Below are 17,084 nucleotides of genomic sequence, written 5' to 3'. Positions count from 1 at the left end.
CTCCCCACCACCTGAGCCCCACCACCATGGATTCTGATTTAATTAGTTTGGGGTGGATCCCAAACACTGGTATATTTGAGCTCTCCAGGTGATTCTATCCAGCTATATTTGAATCTTTTCTTAGGACTTCTCTGGTGGCTCAGTGGTAAAGAAAGCACCTGCCAATGCAGAAGTGGGTTCAATCCCTGGGTCGTGAAGAACTCCTAGAGAAAGAAATGGCCACGCACTCCAGTATTCTTGCCTGGGAAATCCCATAGACAGAGGAGCCTGGTGGGCTACAGTCCATGGAGTCACAAAAGAGTCAGACACGACTTAGTGACTAAAACAAAAACAATCTTCTCTTAACTTGTCCACTACCCTGTCCGCAAAAATAAAAAACAAACAAAACAACAGACTAAGTCTGAGACCTTATTAGCCCTTCTCTTATTTAATTCCCACAGATTATTCAATGATGCATCTAGTCAAACACTTCATCACAAGATCCAAGTGATTTGGCTATCAGAACAAAGTTGAGGACTTGCTTTCAGATGCGATGCACAGAGGAAAGACTCATAAAGTTGTGGCTTGCTTTTCTTGCCTTAAAAACACGCTGGTGACCTTGGGCAAATTTACAGTCGCAGTGCATTGTTCAGAAAATGGGAATTTGAATCCAGCACCATTGACTAGTAAACTGTAAGGTGTAATTAGCTTGTGATTTCAGACAATTAAGTGACGAAGTCTTTCCTAGACATCCATTGCACAAAGATTTGTAGAGCTGCCTAAATAAAACTAAAAACATAAAGTGATGGAAAACCACACTGCAGATAACTCTGGGAAGAAAGTGGAAGACAGGAAGATAAGCAGCCCTTGTCATAGAAAAGATTACTTATATCAACTGTGGCAAAATTCCCCTTTACTGAGAATTGTATGAAATTATTTCTTGAAATGAAGGTGCCCTCTATGAAAAATCTTATTATCTTTATGAGCTCTGGAATGCCCAGGGAATGTCATGTTCCACTTTTATTTCTGAATGAAAAAAAAAAAAAGGCAGTGGAATGTTCAGATTCAGTAAATTCTTAGGCTTTGGTGTAAAGCAAATCCAGGCTGGATCCTAGCTCTGTGCTCAGAACCGAAAGGCCTGGAGCAAACAACTAGTGTATCCCAAGTGCCCTCCCCACAAAACCAGGATAACAAAACACAGAGGTGTGAGAACTGACCTCATAACATGTGAACATTCAGCACTCTTCATTAGTACCATTACTTGCTGTTTTGTAAATTATGTCCGTTTTACAGATGAAGCAACTAAGGTGCAGAGAGGCTGAGTAGTCTGTCCATGGCCACACAGCTTGGTAGTAGTAGAGCCAAGATGTCAGCCTAAACAATGTGGCTCCAGAATCTACATGCCTAATCCCTTCCAGCATTTTTAATATTCTAGAATTTTAAAACTGTATTAAATTTACACAGTTCATTACAATTTACAAAAGCTTACACATATGTTATCTCATTTTTGACATTACTAGTGTAGAGGAGAAGGCAGTGGCACCCACTCCAGTACTCTTGCCTGGAAAATCCCATGGATGGAGGAGCCTGGTGGGCTGCAGTACATGGGGTCGTGAAGAGTCGGACATGACTGAGTGACTTCACTTTCACTTTTCACTTTCCTGCATTGGAGAAGGAAATGGCAACCCACTCCAGTGTTCTTGCCTGGAGAATCCCAGGAACAGGGGAGCCTGGTGGGCTGCCATCTATGGGGTCGCACAGAGTCGGACACAACTGAAGTGACTTAGCAGTAGCAGCAGTGTAAAGGAAGCCAAAGCAGAGGTACTATTCCTATCTTATACTTGAGGACATTGAGCTCAAAGAGTCAGTACCCTGCCAAAGGATACCAGGCTGACGAGTAGCAAAGCTGGGACTCAAGCTCTGTTTTGATACTCTGGTGAACATCATCCATCAGAAAACATGCCCATGATACCCAAAATATTCTGAACTTTTGAGATGAACACACCTAAGAAAAAAATAAGCATCTATCTTCTAAGTAGATAGGGTTTAAAATGCTGCAGAGAGCATTTTCTTCTTAGGAAAATTATTACTAATTGTCAACTCTACATAATGAAATGTTATGATATCATCCAGGCAAATTGTGTGAGAGTGAAAGAAGGAAATAAATGGTTGTGTTCCATATACCCTGGAAGCAGTCTACCAGTCCTGGCCTATGCCACAGATTCACTTGGAAGGTTTCCTAAGGTACAGCTCATCATATTAGGTATCACAGTATTTTCTTTTCTTGAGATTAAAACCCTGGTGACTGAGAGATTATTATAACTCAAGGGCAGGAAGAGAGATCTGATCCACAGATCATGAGGCCCTTTGAAAGCCCTGGATGCATAATGCTTTTTACCTTGACATTTCCCATCCTCTTCAGATTCATCTACCCAGTATTTTAAGGCCAAAGAAATGAAGACACAATACTACTTCATGAGTCAAACAACATCTCTCCTGGTGTTTTAATGTTGCATTAAGGATGCTTAGATCACTATCATCATATGCATTCAGGTAAATGGGGAGTCTGCTCAGGGTTTCAAACTGTGCCTAGCAGTAATGATGTTGGATACACCGACTTCTCCGCCAAGCCTAGCAGCTGGAAAATTAGCTTAGACACACATACACACAGCACAGCAAGATGTTTAGCAAAGAGAATTGGATGAGAGGGCCATGCTTTTTATTTGATTTCTGTTTTATAAACAACATAATCACATGCCGACCCGAGCAGGAGCCACTTCTCTGAGCTCCTGTCAATCTTTGGAATAAAAACTGACTGACCTTTTGCAGCCCTGTGGCCACTGCTAAGTTTTCCAAATTTGCTGGCATATTGAGTGCAGCACTTTAAGGGCATCATCTTTTAGGATTTTAAATACCTCAGCGGGAACTCCATCACCTTCACCAGCTTTGTTCATAGTAATGCTTCCTAAGACCCACTTGCAGTCTTTGGATAGCATTATCTTCTACTAGACGAATGTTGAGCCTAAAAGCAAGGTGCACCTTTTGAAACCATGAGGATTTCAGTTTGGGCATCAGATCTTTGCTCTCAGACACAGCTTCAGGTGGCAAGGAGTTGGAGGAAACTCTTGGAAAGTCTCCGGGAAGAACTTCTTCTTGAACTGTGATTAGAAAGTTTGTTCTAGCTGCACCAGAGAGAAAATGCACTAAAGTGGTGAGTGTGGGGAGAGCATTTTGTTCCAGTGCAGACCGAAGGCTATGGGGCTCACAACTCAAGCACTCTGCATCTTACCACATTCCTACAGCAGTGTTCAGTGTTTCCCTAACCACAGATAAAAGTGACTGGAGTAGGGGAAGGGGATCTTTCAGGAAACATTTAATTGTCCACCTAATATACAAATGTCCTCCATCCTAGGCATTTGAAGGCTCAGAAGATAAATTTAGAAATGTGTCTTTAAATGCATTCAGTTCAGTTCAGTCGCTCAGTCATGTCCGACTCTTTGAGACCCCATGAATCACAGCATGACAGGCCTCCCTGTCCATCACCAACTCCCAGAGTTCCCTCAGACTCTCGTCCATCAAGTCGGTGATGCCATCCAGCCATCTTATCCTCTGTCATTCCCTTCTCCTCCTGCCCTCAATCCCTCCCAGCATCAGAGTCTTTTACAATGAGTCAACTCTTCGCATGAGGTGGCCAAAGTATTGGAGTTTCAGCTTTAGCGTCATTCCTTCCAAAGAACACCCAGGACTGATCTCCTTTAGAATGGACTGGTTGGATCTCCTTGCAGTCCAAGGGACTCTCAAGAGTCTTCTCCAACACCACAGTTCAAAAGCATCAATTCTTCGGCGCTCAGCTTTCTTCACAGTCCAACTCTCACATCCATATATGACCACTGGAAAAACCATAGCCTTGACTAGATGGACCCTTGTTGGCAAAGTAATGTCTCTGCTTTTAATATGCTGTCTAGGTTGGTCACAACTTTCCTTCCAAGGAGTAAGCGTCTTTTAATTTCATGGCTGCAGTCACCATCCGCAGTGATTTTGGAGCCCAAAAAAAATAAAGTCTGACACTGTTTCCACTGTTTCCCCATTTATTTTCCATGAAGTGATGGGACCAGATGCCATGATCTTAGTTTTCTGAATGTTAAGCTTTAAGCCAACTTTTTCACTCTCCTCTTTCACTTTCATCAAGAGGCTTTTTAGTTCCTCTTCACTTTCTGCCATAAGGGTGGTGTCATCTGCATATCTGAGGTTATTGATATTTCTCCCGGCAATCTTGATTCCAGTTTGTGCTTCCTATAGCCCAGCGTTTCTAGACCCATACAAACTTTTAACCCTCAAATTTGAAACAAGTTTTTTTCTGAGCTTGGAGTGGTTAAAGGATGTTTTGTCAGAAAAGATGTAAAACAAGGTACGCCGTTGGCCATGTACCACTGTCCAGATGGTTGTGACTCAACCAGAGTAGGGCTGTGACCCTTGGGCTTACCCTGAGCCCACTGTACTGAGACATCTGCCCACGCGTTCTGTCTCTCCCAAAAGACTGTAAATTCTTCAAGGGCAGAAAACTGATTTTATTTCTCTTTGTACACACAATGCCCAACACCATGCTTGGCTCAGGCTATTAAAACGGTGTCCAATAAATATTTGTTTAACTGGACTGAATTATGTGTCCAGAAACCTAATTTGCTCTCTGATGCTGCCACCAACCTAGTGTTTACAGATCAAACCCAAAATTTTCACTCCCTCCATCTATAAAAGAAGATACACAAAAACTTTTGTTCTGACCCCTAGGCTGTGGAGCCAGCTAAAAATGTATATGGTATCTGTGAGTGCATTGGACAAAATGAAATCAAAGACAATACTTTGATGTCTTGTCTGCTTTTGCCCTAGGTTAGAGAACCAGGCAGATTGAATACACTAGCCATAAGTGTCAAAGTGGCACACTTCAAACACTTAAACAACAGTCTCGTCATATCACTCTGCTCTAGTGTCACCTCCTCAGAGAGGTCTTCTCTGACCATGCTTCTAAAATAAGTCCTGGGTGCTCTCTAGCAAACTAACCCTACTTTATCTTCCTCAGACCACAAGTCAACATCTGAAGGTATATGACTATTCACATTTATTTCCCCTGGAATGGAAACTCCATGGGGGCTTTGCCTCTGTGTGTGTGTGTGTGTGTGTGTGTGTGTGTGTATGCTGCCAGCATACACACATACATACATAACAGTTGCTAAATGAATGCATAAGTAATAGTCACCAACAGTAAGTATTTATAAAGGCCTGGTTTTGTTTTCAAGTATCCTGAATGGAAACCATCAGCATTAGCATGTAAGTAACTTAGTGAGGCAAGCAATGACCTCCACATCTGACAGGTATTAAGAGAACTGAAGCATGGTATTATTGTCAAATGGAAGACCCCCAATGCTTGGAATGGCACTGCAGTTTGCTAAGTGTGTGGCTTCACAACATTAGCAAAGTTAGCAAAGTATATGTGGAGAAGAGTCAGGCATAGAATTCAGGGTTCCAGGCTCATGAAACCACAATGTAGTCATTGATAACCAGCAACAGGCACACAGTGGTCTTTCTCTCAGTTAATAAACCATTGTCAGGGGTATATGTGTGTCTGTAGTGGGGAAGGAAATGGCAACTCACTCCAGTTTTCTTGCCTGGAGAATCCCAGGAACAGAGGAGCCTGGTGGGCTGCCGTCTATGGGGTCACACAGAGTCAGACACGACTGAAGCGACTTAGCAGCAGCAGCAGCATGTATGTCTATCGAGTGCTGATGTTCAATATTTTCAGGAAAGTCAGTGTTTCTAGGATTTTGTTCATTGTGCCTTTTATATACTAGGCACTCAATAACTATTTATTGAGTTGATTTGATTGATCTCCTTTAAAAAATGCTTTAAAAATGTTAACAAGAGTAATGTCCCATGGAACAACTTTTATGCATCTATTAAAAAAAAAATATTTGAATTTGGAACAAATACTGTACTCTAAGGAACCAAAATTGCAAAGTAAATTAATTCTTAAAAAGATTTATATGACTAAATTTTGATCCCTTGAATGGCGCCTTTTCAAATTCAGTCTAAAATGTCTAGTGTGTTTTTAATCTAATCTAATGAGCTTTAATAGGCAAAGTTGTTCCCACTGGAACCAAAACCCAGCTATTTCATTTTTTTAACCTTCTGTGTAAAGGAATGGGCTGAACTAATTTTTTCTGAATTTTTTATATTTAATCAACAACATCATTGCCAAAGAAAACCACTTTTCAGAAGTCTTTCTATCCTGGTTTATAACTTATAATCAAAAACTGGAATTTTGCATCTGATGGGCTTTAGTGTGTAACATTATACTGTCAAATTTTTGATGCTATAGTTAAAAGTAAGAGATAGTTTCCATTATAAAAAATTTCCCATAGTATGGTTACCCAGTGAAAAACATTTTCCTATAAAAATGGTCTTTCCAATTCATAGGTTAGAAATTATTGTGGGTAATTTTTAAAAGAGCATCAAAAAAAATTTTTATTGGCTTTAAATAAACTGCATTTACCTAGTCCCATTAGTTGGTTGCTGTATACACAATGTGGTAAAAACTGTACATGCATGGGGACATATGTATTCCTGTAGCTAATTCATGTTGATGTATGGCAGAGGCCAACACAATATTGTAAAGCAATTATCCTCCAATTAAAACAAAAGTACATGCAAAGAAATTGTAATTTCAAAACAGAAACTTGAGATTTGAAACCCTGACAACTTACTTGTTCTTATACAGTTAGGGGTATGTGAACTGGTTTCAGCTACAGCCTGTGCTGAACAGCAGGAGAAAATAGAAATAGGTCATAAACATGAGGTCCAAAACAATCCAGGAAGCTTGAAATGTCACTGATATATCACAGTGTTTCTCACAAAGATGTACCTTAGCTCTGGGCTTCGACCCTTGGACCTCAGGGGGTAAAGATACTTGGAAATCTGATCTGTCCTGACAGGGTGAGGCAACCCTCCGTGACCTTCCCAAAGCCCCACTGTGTTTGAGGCTCAAGGGCCAGCACACTTCACCCTGAACTGTGAGCTTCCTTTAATTGTACACTTCACTTTCATTTTCCTGTAGAGTCCTGGGCTAGGGAACTTCTCTGTCCTGTTCTGAAAACTGGAAGCTACTCAAATGTCAACCATAGGGTTCAATAAAATGTGTCACATCCAAACGATGAAGGATATGCTGCCTTTAAAAGAATGGGTTAGATTGATACATAGGGACAGGAAGGGTCCAAGGTATATGATTAAGTATTTAAAAAGAGAAAAGCAAATTGCTGTAAAAGGTTGTAACTTTATACGCACATACGTGCTAACAGACACACTACACTGAATGGTATATAGGAGCCATCGGCAGGTAGTGTGTGACAAAAGAGGGTAGGCAACAAAGAACTTTCATTTTTGGTGTGCTTGTTTTTGCAGTTTTTAAATTTTTAGAGCAAGTATAAATTTTTAAGCAGGAAAAATCTCTCTAAGATAATGAAAAATATTGATTAAAAACTTTAAGACATTACATAACAAACATACTAGGGTACAGCAAGTCTGATTCACATGAATGAACCATTATAATACCTATGGCTGGAATTTAGAAGTCCATGAACCACTGACACTGTATGAAAACTTTTAAGGATATTTTATGCATATATGACGGAAAGGCAATGGCACCCCACTCCAGTACTTTTGCCTAGAAAATCCCATGGACAGAGGAGCCTAGTAGGCTGCAGTCCATGGGGTCACTAGAGTCGGACACGACTGAGCGACTTCACTTTCACTTTTCACTTTCATGCATTGGAGAAGGAAATGGCAACCCACTTCAGTATTCTTGCCTGGAGAATCCCAGGGACAGGGAAGCCTGGTGGGCTGCCGTCTATGGGGTGACACAGAGTCCGACACGACTGAAGCAACTTAGCAGTAGCAGTATGCATATATGAAAACATGCATTTTCTGGAAGGAGACTTCATACCTTTCATCAGATTCTCACAGGTATCTGAGAGTCTAAACAAGGTCAAAAACCATGACCCTATCAGAAACCAAGAGAGTTGCTCAATCCCTCCATTTTTATTTTCATTTTATCATGAAACATTTTATTACTACTTAATTTCATGGCTGCTGCCAAAGATAAAGTCTATAATCAGCATTACAGTATAAAATTGTGGTTCTTAGTTTCTAAGTTTCATGTCAAAGGGGCTTCCAATGCCTTAAAAGCAGCTCAAAGAGCAGGACAAAAAGTCACTCCAGGCTGGTATTGCAGGAAGAAAACTTCTAACAAGAACAGAAACCCTGCAGTCATTCAGAGCTTGAGGACAGTTGTCCAAGGCACAAATAGTCCTGTTTTCACCAGAGAGACGAGAGATTAGTAAAAGGGTAAGTAGGGGAGAGCGGTAGAAGGATTCAACGGGAGGAAGAAGACATGGTTGATTTGAACTAAGGGGCCCCATTGGGTGGGTGAAATTAGTTTGATCAGTTAAACAAGACTGAATGCAACATAATTTGGTCAGCCTTAAATTGAAAGAGACTTTCATTATAAATGAACATTAAAATATACAGCAAAATTATTGTTGCTATTGTTTGAATTAGAGTTGGAATTTGTCTAAAACCTTGGCTTCTGATGACCATTGTAAAGCTGACTGCCCCCAAATCCCTCGGAATTACATGAGTCCACAAACTGTTTCACTGTCTCTATCTTGATTCCACTTACAGTCTCTGGAATCAAGTCCAGCGCAGCGTTTCCATAAACCTTAAGATCAAGTGTAGATCAATAACAATTTGTAATTTAAGTGAGGAGCCGTAGGTTAAACCTGCATGGGCAAAATGAGGAGCATTATTGGTGAAAATTAGGAATAATACTCTACTTTCCAAACGTGCTTTCCAGGTGGTTTATCACTGTCAAAATAAGCCAACTGTGGATTTAGTATGCAATTAAAGTGTCAGATATCCCCGAGTTCTAGCACTGACAATACCTGACTACACAGGTTTTACAGGCAAAGAAATTGAAGGTGTTCACATAATCCAGCAAAGCCCATCGCTAACCACCATCACCTAATTGTACTGATATCTGCCATATGCAAAGCATAGAAATGGGGACTGTATGAAACAGAAATGGACTCTCCAGGAATTTTACAGTTTAGCTAGAAAAATAAGATACAGAAAGTGAAGAAAGTAGTTTATAACAAAATATCCAAATGATGATAGGATGAAAATAATTCCTTACTATTGGAAGGAAAAAACATAGAGAACACATGTCTCCAGGAGGGTTGAGGATGAACCACGTGAAGAAGGAAACCTTTCAACTAACTCTTAAAGGAGTTAGATGTTGATGGTCAAAGGACAGTATGGGGAGGTCTACAGACTATGACAACATTGTGGCCAAAGGCTGGAAGATGGAGACACAAGACTAGGCTGACAAAAGACTGAGAAAAGCAGAATGATTAAACAAAGCAGGTTGAATGGACTAACTTGGATAGGGAGACAAACAAGCCTGAAAGTCTTATAAAATAATGATGAACATGTGTTGAGCTCTTACTATCAAATATTTAAGGTGCTTTAATACATTAGTTCATCAAGTCCTCCCATGAAGAAAATACCTTTAGTCTATAATTAAGGAAACTGTGGCCAAAAAAGATTAAGTGGCCTTTACCTCACACAGTTAGTAATTGGTGGAATCAGGATTCAGACCCAAGGCCAATCTATGTCGGAATGTGGGCTCAGAATAACCATCTGACTCAAGAGTGGGAATACCTCAAAGGCCTGACTAAAAAAATTGGGGTTTCAGTGTCAGGTGTAAAAACTGGGAGTTTATCTCATAACCCATTGGTAATACTTACAGGCATGGTTCATCACTACTTTACAAGCATTGCTTTATCTGATGATTTTGCTAACAATGCTAACTGAAAGTTAGCAAGTATTTATTGACCTGTCCCTTGACTATAGTACTCATTTAGATATTATAGAGTTCTCAGTCCAGACATTATTGGGAAAATCTGTTGTGTCAGTATTTTATCACCATACTTCTACCTTTGTATCCGTAGGACTTAACCTTACCTCTTCTTCACCCACCACTTCTGCTAAAATACAAATCATGACAATAAACAGAATAATGTGTGTTTATTTTCAAATGTTCCCTGAACATATCAACCCTGCTGCAAGGAGAGCCATTCTTGTCAAATAATACCTCTGTCCCTTAAAAACTAATTTCTCCATCTTAGGTTCATGTTTAAAATTCAGCTGGGTTCTTCAGTTACAGATGTACAGGACATGACATCTGGACCCTCCTAGGGAGCAGGAGTGAACTCTTCCTCTGTGATACCCACAGTAGCCAAATGACTTCTTCTCCCACTGAGGAAAACCACAGAAAACTGTCTCCAAATGATTTACTGCTCAACCCCCAGCCCACAAATCAAAGAATTGGGTTGAGGGAGAAATAAAGAAGAATGGTGACCAGTGGCTATGAGATGGGGAGTGACTGTTTCAGTTTATTTTCTTAAGCCAATTAATGATGAAGCAGCGTGGAGGGAATGAAAGACACAACATGGCTGAGAAAGACTTTTTTTCCAGATAAATGGCCAGATATCAGATTCTGTAATAAGTACTTCCACCTATCAAAACACACACACACACACAGAGTAACTCTGGGGTGGAGGAAGAAGATACAGATCTTAGAAACACAAGGTAATATTAAGGAAACCTTGTGGGTATCGTAAAATGTTGGAACTTTGAAGGACTTTGGAGATCATTTAATCCAGACGTTGCAAAACCAGGGTCCATGAACTATACATGACAGGTAGAGGTGTTTGGCTGGACCTGCAGAATGCTGTATGTTGTTGTTTAAATTGAGTCAACATTATGAAGTAGAGGAAAATTCACAGAACAATCCCGGTATGTGGCTTCTCTTAAACATGGAAGACCTAGCAGCACTGGGCCGCCTTTCCCAAATGCAGCAGGGAGTTAGGGCACCTTTAGAAAAGGCTTGAACCCCCAGCTTGACGCAATCCCCGCCACTGCCTCTAGCTCTGGAGTACAAAGGCTCCATGTCAACATTCAATGCAATCCCTTTCAAGCTACCAACAGTATTTTTCACAGAGCTAGAACAAATAATTTCACAATTTGTATGGAAATACAAAAAACCTCGAATAGCCAAAGCAATCTTGAGAAAGAATGGAACTAGAGGAATCAACCTGCCTGACTTCAGGCTCTACTACAAAGCCACAGTCATCAAGACAGTATGGTACTGGCACAAAGACAGAAATAGAGATCAATGGAACAAAATAGAAAGCCCAGAGATAAATCACGCACCTATGGATACCTTATATTTGACAAAGGAGGCAAGAATATACAGTGGGGAAAAGACAATCTCTTTAACAAGTGGTGCTGGGAAAACTGGTCAACCACTTGTAAAAGAATGAAACTAGAACACTTTCTAACACCATACACAAAAATAAACTCAAAATGGATTAAAGATCTAAATGTAAGACCAGAAATTATAAAACTCCTAGAGGAGAACATAGGCAAAACACTCTCCAACATCAATCACAGCAGGATCCTCTATGACCCACCTCCCAGAATATTGGACATAAAAGCAAAAATAAACAAATGGGACCTAATTAAAATTAAAAGCTTCTGCACAACAAAGGAAACTATAAGCAAGGTGAAAAGACAGCCTTCAGAATGGAAGAAAATAATAGCAAATGAAGCAACTGACAAAGAATTAATCTCAAAAATATACAAGCAACTCCTGCAGCTCAATTCCAGAAAAATAAATGACCCAATCAAAAAATGGGCCAAAGAACTAAACAGACATTTCTCCAAAGAAGACATACTGATGGCTAACAAACACATGAAAAGATGCTCAACATCACTCATTATCAGAGAAATGCAAATCAAAACCACAATGAGGTACCATTTCACGCCAGTCAGAATGGCTGTGATCCAAAAGTCTACAAGCAATAAATGCTGGAGAGGGGGTGGAAAAAAGGGAACCCTCTTACACTGTTGGTGGGAATGCAAACTAGTACAGCCACTATGGAGAACAGTGTGGAGATTCCTTAAAAAACTGGAAATAGAACTGCCATATGACCCAGCAATTCCACTGCTGGGCATACACACTGAGGAAACCAGAAGGGAAAGAGACACGTGTACCCCAATGTTCATCGCAGCACTGTTTATAATAGCCAGGACATGGAAGCAACCTAGATGTCCATCAGCAGATGAATGGATAAGAAAGCTGTGGTACATATACACAATGGAGTATTACTCAGCTATTAAAAAGAATGCATTTGAATCAGTTCTAATGAGGTGGATGAAACTGGAGCCTATTATACAGAGTGAAGTAAGCCAGAAAGAAAAACACCAATACAGTATAATAACGCATATATATGGAATTTAGAAAGATGGTAACGATAACCCTGTATGCGAGACAGCAAAAGAGACACAGATGTATAGAACAGTCTTTTGGGCTCTGTGGGAGAGGGCGAGGGTGGGATGATTTGGGAGAATGGCATTGAAACATGTATAGTATCATATGTGAAACGAATCGCCAGTCCAGGTTCAACACAGGATACAGGATGCTAGGGGCTGGTGCACTGGGATGACCCAGAGGGATGGGATGGGGAGGGAGGTGGGGGGTGGTTCAGGATGGGAAATACGTGTGCACCCGTGGCTGATTCATGTTGATGTATGGCAAAACCAATACAATATTGTAAAGTAATTAGCCTCCAATTAAAATAAATACATTTATATTAAAATTTTTTTAAATAAAAATAAGAGAGTGCTTGATGCGTACACCACCATGCCTCATGCAATTGTTGTACCTGCCAAATCCTGTAGGCATTCAAGTTTACAAGCTCTGCTCTACTCTGACCTCATTTAGAGAATAAGGTCTTCTCTAGAGTAGTGAAGTGAACTACAAATCTCATTTCCAGAATTCCCTGGTAGTCGAGTGGTTAAGACTCCATGCCTCCAATGCAGAGGGACCAGGGTTAATCTCTGGTAGAGGAACTAATCTCCCATGCCACATGTTGTAGCCAAAAATATAAATATATAAATTAATAATTTTTAAAAAAAAATTTTAACTCATTCTCTTAAAAGTAAAATTTTCATACACAAGGGATCATGAGAACCAGAGGGTATGCACAACTAAACTTAGGCTGTGTACATACAATGCCAACACCTGTGGAGCAAAGGTGAATTCCCACTGTATGCACAAAGTGTCCCTCACCTCCCCCAAAAAGGGGCAAAGGAAGATTCTCAAGTTTTCAGAATAAAGGTACCACTTAGTTTGGCTTGCTGTAGACAGTTTTGACTTGTCCAAATTTTACATATGACTCCCATTTATCCTGAAGACGTGATTGATGAGGAGATATACAAACTGCTTACTATATACATGCAAATAGGTCTACAGATGACACTGGATGAAAACAGAATGGGGAGGAGGGGAGGATGTCTTAAAATTTTGGAAAATGTAGCAGATCAAACAGAAGGAAAGTGACTGAGATTGATTGAGTGATGGCTTGTGACTGAGGTACAGGGGGTACGCTTACTCCAATTTATTCTTACAGCAGCCTAGGAAAGTGATGTTATAACTCTTCCTTTACAAGTAAAGATCCTGGAGCTCAGAGGCATTCAATTGCTTGAAGATGACCTGGCTATTCAATCAGGGACCACACCCAGACGCAAACTGGCAAGCACAGTGGTAACCTTCAGGACCAGATGGCTCATTCTTACTCAGCAGTATTTGTTTCTTAAGTCTGCTTGTCCCCAAAGCCCACCAAGTGCTATTACGAAGACTTTCATAAATGTCATAGTTTGAACAACCTTAACACACAAAATTAATTCCTTTAAGCAGGTTCTTAAACTAAGTTAAGAAAGCTTTGGTCCTTCCTTTTTTATAGCCACCAATTCCTAGTCTGGTGTTACTGTAGGAATTAATAAAAATCTCTTCTCCAAATAAAATTTTCCTTTAGAATTTTTTCAAACATTAGTAGTCAAGGATTTGGCTATATATACAAGCTAAAAGCAGCATGTTTGTTGATGAATAAGAATAATAACTAAAACCAAAATAAAGTAATTCAAAAGTGAGAGCTTTTGAAGAGTCAGGAATTTGATTAAAAATTCACTTGTTTTTTTTTTTTTCTATAATGCAACAGTTCTTTAACCACAAAACAGCTCTTATAATAATGCAGAAGAGTATAGTTCCAAGTAAAACACTCCCCCCATTTTAATCATGGCTATTATTTTTTAAAATGAAAATGGCTGAGGTCATTGTAATCTATTTTAAGGTTTGCATGGGTTAGTGGTATTTTTTTCTTGGCTTTGAGCTCTCCATGTTACCAGCTAAATGTTATAGGTTTTGCTGTGTGCCCTTTCAAATCCCATTCTTTTTAATAATGTTGTCCTTTATACACATAAATTAGAGTGAATTCCACTTTTTTTCCTAACAACTCCAGATGTGGTCCACACTTTCAAGAGGACCAGAACTTGCCTTTTCTTTTTAATTATGAGTGTACTTCTTAGAACAAGTACGTTCCAATCTGCATAAAAATGCTGTGGATGTTCAAATGCTGCGAGATGAGTAAAACCATAGAATTCATGTGGTCCATTTCAGACCCATACTGAAACAGTAGGATAACATGTGTATCTATCCCTTCCAACTTACAGAGACAGACACAGATAAAGAAAAAGTGCTCAGAAAGAAAACTCCATCTGGGCAAAGTTCCACACCTACCAATATTTACGGACTGCGGTAGCCTACAGATAGCCATTTAGGACACATCAGTGAAGCTCTCTGTCTTCTAGGACCCAGCAGGCATAATTATCAAATATATAAAGACAGTACACTTACACAGTCAGGCGTCCCTTTAGATGTGATTAATATCGCACTGACTTTCTGAACTTAGCCTGGTTTTTAGTATAATTCACTACCACATCACACAGAACAGCCCAAGATCCCTCTAAATAGCTCCTCCCCAGCCACACATGAGAGAATGTCTCTGTAAAACATATTGTGAAGATCTGCCTATTAAAAATACTTAAGCTCTGTTTGTTTGTTTATTTTTAAAAAAAAAAAATCAACTTGCAAGGCCAGTGTAATAAGACACTGTGGCTTTTATGGAAGAGGTGAAATAATTTTAAACACAGACACACAATGAGTTTATTTATTTAGAAACTTGTTAAATAGAGTCTGGGAATTCAAATATTCTATGTTGACATTGTACAGAACTGGCCAGGAGCCAGAATCCAGTCTCCAGAGGGACCCATTGGACAAGGAATTCAGGCCTTTCTCTCCTCCCACTTGAGCTAAATAGGTAGAGGCCATTAGTTATACCCACAGCAATATCTGAACCGCACTCAAATAAGCTGCCCTGGCCAGGGCACTTCAAAGGACGGTAAGTGTGTTTAGCTTTTTAGTGCTGAACTAGAGCAATATGTCACACTTTTGAAAGAGTTTTGTAAACAGTTTCTTCCTTATGTAGAAATGTCTCTGAAGTTTCTTGTATGGCATGTAAGCAAAGGTAATTAACAAGGATTACACTTTTTTCATTTACTGGGAAAAAAAAATACCCATCTGTGTGCAAACTGGAGATCTAGGAAGAAGCAGCATGCTGCTTCTCTTCCTTTCTCCCCTCTCTTGTTTGTTCCATTTGTTTGTCTCCTTTTCATTCTCTTCCTCACACTTGTTCTCACTACCCAGACAATTTCCTTGAGAATTCCCTGGTAAATTCAAGAGTGGGAAGGGGAAAATCTAATTTTAGAAAGAGGACCTTGGCAAATGAAGTGGGGAGGAAACTAGTGATTCATATAAAAGAAAAACAGACCCCACAGATCTTTGTAGAAAGTGCCTAGAGCTGAGACTTTCAGCTCAAGAAGGGTTAACCACCTCTCCAGAAAAATGTGCCCAGCGTCTTTATAGAGTGACTGTCTGCTCCTGCCCCACCTCCCCAGAGCCCCTCTCTCCTCGGTCCCAGGGGGTTAGGAAGGGGCCTGCTTTGCCAGAGAGAGTGAATGGGTAAGTGTCCCTGAACCCCTGAGCTGTGAGAGAGTGTGTGTGTGTGTGTATGTTTGTGCATGTGTGGTACAGGGTCGGTGCAAACAAGGCTCCAAGCGAAGCACCGCGCAGGCACACAGCATCTCTGATGTTGAAAGGGAAGAAGCTTTGGGCCTGGGAGCTAGCAGCCCAGCAGCTGGGGAGTGAGGTGCGAGGGAGGGTGCTCTGGTGAGCACTACCTCCCCTCCCTCTCTAGGGCCTCCCCAGCTCCACCCCCAAGTCCCACCCCGGCCTGGTTCGAGATGATTGGAGGGGTGGTGGGGGGACGGCAGTGAGGCGACGATGTACCCAGCGCTTGGGAATAGGGCTCTGCCAAGCTCTGAGTACCTTGGGAACACGGTAAGAGCCATTGGCCAGCAGATGACAAGTCAAGTTTCTCCATTTCAGGGCCCGCTTCCAGCAGAGGCAAAAGGAGGATGTGTGGGGAGAGAGGAGACGGGCCAGGCCCGCCGAGGGCAACAAGTCGGTGCTCCCCTGCCCTCCTGGCCCGGGAGGATGGAGCCAGGGAGTCCCCAGCTGTGGCCTTCCTGCCCCAGGCGACGTCTGCAGCCTGGGATAACATGGCCCTAAGTTGCAAAAAAAAATGAAATAAAATAAACTCCCAAACGACAAGATGTTTAAAGGAAAACTGCTTACTGAATTGTTACCCTCAACTTTTAAAAAAAGAAGAAAAGCAAAAACGTCGGGATGACTCATTATTTCTATTCGATGAGCGTCCTACCGTGTTGAATGTCTGCCTGCTGAGGAGGCCGCGCCCGCCACGGGTGGTGAGAGGAGGCCTCCGCTCAGAAGCCAAGAGCTGGGCTACCCTGCAAAAGACACACTCAGGCACACTTACACAGACACCACCGCAGCCAATGGCCCCCAGACCTGCGACTCCTCGGCCCCTCACAAATAAAAACCTGAAAAAGGAGCCTTTTATTCCAGCCTTCCAGCCCCTGTAGCTAATGAACCGTCCCTTCCAGAGTGTTGAAGATGAGTGTGAGGGGAGAATGAAAAGCGTTATTAACCTTCCCCTAAACACAGATTTTTTTTT

General features: G+C 41.0%; 2 protein-coding genes across 8 annotated transcripts in view; one reads left to right on the top strand and one right to left on the bottom strand.

Moving 5' to 3' along the window:
• The window catches only part of MECOM (MDS1 and EVI1 complex locus), a 637,339-nt gene that overhangs the window by 616,105 nt on the left and 4,150 nt on the right, over positions 1–17,084 (bottom strand). The window lies entirely within an intron of this gene.
• The window catches only part of MYNN (myoneurin), a 131,293-nt gene continuing 115,788 nt past the window's right edge, over positions 1,580–17,084 (top strand). The window contains exon 1 of the mRNA XM_055569131.1: positions 1,580–1,589. The gene's annotated coding sequence lies outside the window, so the exon portion shown is untranslated. The remainder of the gene's footprint in view (positions 1,590–17,084) is intronic.

This window comes from Bubalus kerabau, chromosome 2, assembly GCF_029407905.1.
Source record: "Bubalus kerabau isolate K-KA32 ecotype Philippines breed swamp buffalo chromosome 2, PCC_UOA_SB_1v2, whole genome shotgun sequence".
Lineage (NCBI taxonomy): Eukaryota > Metazoa > Chordata > Mammalia > Artiodactyla > Bovidae > Bubalus > Bubalus kerabau.
This window is presented reverse-complemented; position numbering and strand designations above follow the sequence as displayed.